Source organism: Silurus meridionalis, chromosome 2, assembly GCF_014805685.1.
Source record: "Silurus meridionalis isolate SWU-2019-XX chromosome 2, ASM1480568v1, whole genome shotgun sequence".
Classification (NCBI taxonomy): Eukaryota; Metazoa; Chordata; class Actinopteri; order Siluriformes; family Siluridae; genus Silurus; species Silurus meridionalis.
Genome location: NC_060885.1, coordinates 21,845,249 through 21,851,651, shown reverse-complemented (window position 1 = coordinate 21,851,651; position 6,403 = coordinate 21,845,249).

Here is a 6,403-nt window from a genome sequence, read left to right as displayed (position 1 = left end):
CTTCTCTATGCATGTGATCACTGGTCATATTTCACAAGGCCTGGAGAGAACAGATAATGTCCTTTAGGACCCTTAAAACCTCTTCTACCCCGAGTCCAGATCAAACTATATAAACTGCTGCCTTTTCCTTGGTTTTTTTTGTTTTGATTGGGTGTAGATGTGTTATCAACATAAAAGAAAGCTTAAAGAAGACGGAAGAGAGAGAACGATAAATGTGTAGATGCATTGGTAGAACAGCTGCAGGGCCTTTTGCCCTGTTTCTGCCATCACAGGCTGTGAAAGACTTTCTGCTGTCCAGTGCACTGTAGCCCGAATTTACACAATAAGCAAGTCTGCCGCAGTGTTTTAGTCCTGCTCAGGGCTGGATGAAGTGTCACATGTGACGGCTGATCAGATTAAAGAGAATTTGCTATGAGCTCTCCCCTCCTTTAACATGCATTATTAAACCATGTCTGCAACTGTATGCAACCTTCTTTTCCAACTCAGATATCTGTTTGGGGGAGGGCTATTGTTTTTCTAATGTAGCTCTCTAGAAGGTTTTATAGTTTCATGCATGCTACATCGAAGTTCAAGGTCTTTTGGTTATCTAATGGATCTATGTGTGATTGGAAGATGGTGTGGTTTATATAGTAAGACATTATTGCCTGCCTTTTCTTTGTCACTGAGTATTCACACAGTGCATATGGCAAACAGGGACATAATACATTATTATTATTATATCATTATTATTATTATTGCTGGATTTGTGAATGTTAAGATTTAGCAGTACTCCCTGGAGAATCCAGAACGATTTATATTCATTCCACCACCACTGTCTCATGGTCTTAAGTCATAGTTCAGGGACCATCTTTGTTTATTAATATGACTAAGTATAGCAGTCATGTATAATAAAATATGACTAAGTAGCATAAAACAACACCTGCTGTTTCCATTTCTATCACTGCACGCCCTAGAGACTTAGCGTATTATTTCGCTTTTTTATAGCAGTAAGTATTATTTATTGCAATACATTATTCAGTAACTACACGCTTAAACATTGTGTAATTAGAATTGTAATTGTAAATACTGAACAGAAAAAGAAAATCTTTTGATGCTTTCTACAGGAAAGTATGAATCCCTTAGTATGAATTTCGGAAACACAGGGATGGTGAAGGCACCGATTCTTACAGCACCCATACACTAGAGCACTATGCTACTAACATGCTGGCTAATGTCGTCATACTCTTCATATTCCCTTTAAACTTACTGCCTCACTGTGACTAAGCAAAGAGGAAAACTAAACATAGTCATCCATCCTAATTTTAACATGTTGTCAGCACTTCCATGTTCAAAAATATTTTTTTTTCATGTAGAATTATATCTATTTTTTGCTATCCAGCACAATATGACTCCAATCCCTAAATCCAGGGAGGATAATCCAAAATCCCACTTAAACCTTTCAGAAGAAGCTACAGGGACATGTGGGTAATTTCTTGGACATGAGAGCTGGGCTACTGAGTTCTAAGAAATGCAGGGTGGTAATAGTGAAACCTTCAAATTCGAGTAACATGTAACGGCTTCAAGGCCTTTAGAAGCAAAAAATGTATTTATCATAAAACTTTAATAAAGATCATTAATGAGATTTTTTTGAATAATATAATGCTTTCCTATGAAACATTAGATTATGTTCAGTATAACCAGTATATTTCTTATGAACCTGTACTATTGTAAGAAGAGTTAAATAGGTTTATTACAGCACATTTTGTATGTTCTACATTTATAAAGCTCATAGACAACACTGCATTGGAGAATCATTACACTAAATTCCCAGACCTCTACGTTAATATTTCTGAAAGGTGCTGAGAAGAGCTCATTAAACAAATAGAGCAGCCAGAGCAGCAGTTTTCCGCCCATTCTCTAGTTGCTTGTTAGGAATATAAAACCAGTGGTTCTTTGCAATATTTGGAAGCCTGAATCATCCCACACTCTGTATGTGTCTTTGATTAGACCCGGGCTTTCGGAAACAGAAGTGCCATAGTGACATAGTGTGGAGCGGGTAAATGTGTAGAGCTCAGAGGCAGCTAATGCAAACAGCAGCTGCACAACAGCTGAGAGGCTGTCTCCCAGCAGAGCAGCAGTGGTAAAACACACCTTCATGGGGCCCCTGCGCTGGGGCATTTGCACACACACATATATACACACACACAGCTGTCATAGAAACACAGCTGTCAAATGCAGCTAGCTGCGCCCCGTGAACATACTTGACATTAACATAACAATGTGGTGACGCACTGACAAGTTGACACCAAAGAATAGTCACTTACACACACAAACAGGATTTGATTCCGCTCGTATTAAGCTGACCCCAAAAAGATTTCAATAAATAAATATATATATATATATATATATATATATATATATATATATATATATATATATATATATATATATATAATGTCGCAGTGCAGAAATGCAACATGGGTTCAGTATTGTGCCGCATCTGTAGGTTTTACTGTAACTTTTTCCAGACTGACTTCCCTTTCCCGTATTTCCCAGATACATCATCATCATGACTCAGACTGAGTCAGGAAGTTAACACCGAGTGACTGGACAAAATGAGCAGAAAACCAGACTCTAAAAGCAATTATTCAGTATGTGCTGTGTTAAAGTTATATACAGAGAATATAGTGAACTTATTCATACAGACTTAAAAATGCGTTATGTTGTCATATAATAAACCCTGGGTGGGAGTCTCAGTAGACTAATTATCTTTCCTGTTCCCTGATGTTTGACTCTGGAAAGTCGGCGTAGGTTTCCTTGGCTACACAAACCTTACCTCGATTCCTTGATCAGGCGTCATCACAACCTGACACAGAATGAATTCCACACTTCCATAACATTAAAACAACCCAGCTAATATTATCACGTTCATTCTGGTGCCAATAAAACCCCTTGGGACATGACCTCTACAGGACCCCTGAAGGTATGCTGTGGTATCTGGCACCAATACTTTAGCAACAGATTTTGAAGACCTCTAAGATGTAAGGTGAGACCTCCATGAATCAGAGATGTTTGTTTACCACATTCTGTCATAAGTTGTTGCCTTAACCTCCATATTTCTCAAGCCAATCGAGCGTTTGTGAGATGTGCTGAACAAACCATTCCTAGACCTTTTTTTTTCTCAGTATGGCAGGGTGCAAAATCCTGTTCAAAGAGCTGTACCATGTCAGGAAATAGTGTTGCCAGAAAGAGGTGTGCTTGGTCTGCAACAATATTTAGTGGTATGTGTCAAAATAACATTCACAAGAGAGCCAGGACCCACGGTTCCTCAGAAGAACATTGGCATTAACTTGCTTTCTTTTCATAGTGCATCCTGGTGCCATCTCTTCCACTATTTCAGTGACACATGAAGAAAACATGATTCATCAGGCCATGCCATGTTCTTCTTGTGCTCCATGGTTCATGATGTCATTGCTAATGTCTTGCTGCTGGGTACAGAACACCTTCAGAGGTGTTTGTGGTGTCCTCGATGAGTCAGATCTGTTTTGGTGGGATAAAGGAGACCTACACTATATTCAGCAGATGGATTGAATATTATGCATAATGGATGTATGGTCAAATTTAATGTCGACTCCTAATCACCACAGACCTATACGTAGTTCTTTCCCAAGGTGTTGTCACAAAGTAGGAGGCACATAATTACACAAGATGTCTTTGTATGGTGTAGCATTACAATTTCTGTAAACTGGAACAAAGAGGTCCAAACATGTTCCTGCTTGACAATGCCATAGCCCAAAGTGAGCTTTATTAAGAAATGGTCTGCCAAGAGTTCGGATCTCCACCCTACTGAAAACCTATGGGCAAAAATGGAATGATGACTGTGCCCCAGATTTCCTCACCCAAAATCAGTGATAACCTCACTACTGATCGTGTAGCTCCAAAATCTAGTGAAAATATGTTTAATATGCTGGTCAACATACCTTCAGGCATATAATGTATGCTTGTGAGTGAAATGAGTAAAATCTAAAGCTCTGAAAACCAATTGTTTTGCAAATATAAACATTTATTGAAATTTAAATTAATTATTCAAAATGAATTTCAATGAGGGAACATGGAAGATATAGTTATATATAATATAGTAATAATGAAATAATAATATAATAATTAAATATATATAATATAGTTGCAATAATAACAATAACAAAGTATTTTAAACAACACATGCATTAACAGAAATTTTAAAACCATGCAATATGACTTTTAGCGTAACTTCTTAGTCGTGGTCTCTTTTTTCTTCTTTGTATTTATACATTGTGTTGTATGTACAGTACAGACCAAAAGTTTGGACACACCTCATTCAAAGAGTTTTCTTTATTTTCATGACTATGAAAATTGTAGTCACACTGAAGGCATCAACACTATGAATTAACACATGTGGAATTATATACATAACAAAAAAGTGTGAAACAACTGAAAATATGCCATATTGTAGGTTCTTCAAAGTAGCCACCTTTTGCTTAGATTACTGCTTTGCACACTCTTGGCATTCTCTTGATGCCTACTTTGAAGAACCTACAATATGACATATTTTCAGTTCACTTTTTTGTTATGTATATAATTCCACATGTTAATTCATAGTTTTGATGCCTTCAGAGTGACTACAATTTTCATAGTCATGAAAATAAAGAAAACTCTTTGAATGAGCAGGTGTGTCCAAACTTATGGTCTGAACTGTATATATAATATATATAAACTTTTGGTCTGTACTGTATATTGTTTACTATATTATGTCTCTATTCTTTTATATGTTTGCATTTCTTTTTCTTTGCGGCTGTAACAGAGAAATTTCCCCACTGTGGGACGAATAAAGGTATATCTTATTGCTTCTGGTCAGTCTGAAATGAAAAAAGGGTTAACTAATCTATGTGAAAATCTTGTGTTTGGTGTAGGTAAATGCTTTTTCATCACAGGCCCGACTTACATCTGAGAGTGTGTGGGCTGCATTCAATTTTAACAGCCTCCTACACTTTTTCCTAAAACTAAAGCAAACCAACATTTGGTATGATACAAGGTCTAACGCAGAAAGGAATAACGACGACATTCTCATTTCTAAATGATGCAAAACAAACACATTTACAGAGTAGAAAAACAACAACAACGATACTGTATATCATCCTATTTTGCAGTAAATAAAAAAAATATATAAAAAAACAACTTCCAAGTCACATTTGTTGTTCTTTCAATATGTTTATTATGCTGATATTTCTGTCTTCTAGAAAGTGTTCCATAAAATAATCTGTAAAATCATTGATCATTACAATCATTTAAAATGGACTATAGAATAAAGGAAAACAATAGAATAAAGAAATACAAAGTACAGTAACAGGATATATGTATGTACCACCATAAACCTTTACCGTATTCTGACACACTGAGGCCTGAGGAAAAAAATGTTCATTAAAATACTACAAAAAAAACAAAAACAAGCATGTCAGATCTTCTGTTTTCTCTGGTGGTTTTTAGATTGGACACATTCATGCACAAAGTACCGCTTCACTGCCACAACCAGATGCTTAAGCCTACTAAACCTGTTACAAGGGCACCTGTCACTTTCATTTATGTCCTGTCCTAAGTGAGAGGTGACTGTTCTTCCCACATTCTGGCTTTTACTGATGTTTGTTTATCATTAACCAAAAAAAAAAAAAAAAAAAAAAAAAAAAAATCACACTTTTCTTTAACTGTATGGATCAAGTTTGGAAAGTGGTCTTTGGAATTCAACACAACAAAATAAAATAAAATAAAAAAAATAGTTATAAACATGAAATAATTAAAAGGACTAATCATTTGTAAAAGGACTAATTTATAAAACAAATTATTAGTAAATTGCCTCAAATAAGTATGCCAGACAACATCTCTTTGACATCAGATCAGAAATAATCAAGCGCTCTGTAAAACTAGTTTTCTCTCATTCTATGTGCACACATACGTGCACACACATGCACATACATTTTTGATAGTTCGTAGCGCATCATCAATCTGCAATACATGAAGTAACAAGCCTCTACTCAGACAACGCAGACTGTGTTGAAAATGGAAAGAGAAGGATTTTGGATTCGATCATTGAAAGAAAGAAAGAAAGAAAGAAAGAAAGAAAGAAAGAAAGAAAGAAAGAAAGAAAGAAAGAAAGAAAGAAAGAAAGAAAGAAAGAAAGAAAGAAAGAAAGAAAGAAAGAAAGAAAGAAAGAAAGAAAGAAAGAAAGAAAGAAAGAAAGAAAGAAGACTATGCTTGGAGTGTTGTGTTTTGATAGCTGCAGGGTTTGGTTAGATGTACTGGTTCATTTTAATCACGCTGGTTAGTCTTCAGAGTGAAAATTAAAGTGACAGTAATCGGATGATCCTGCAGCACAGATCTCGCAGTGCAACGG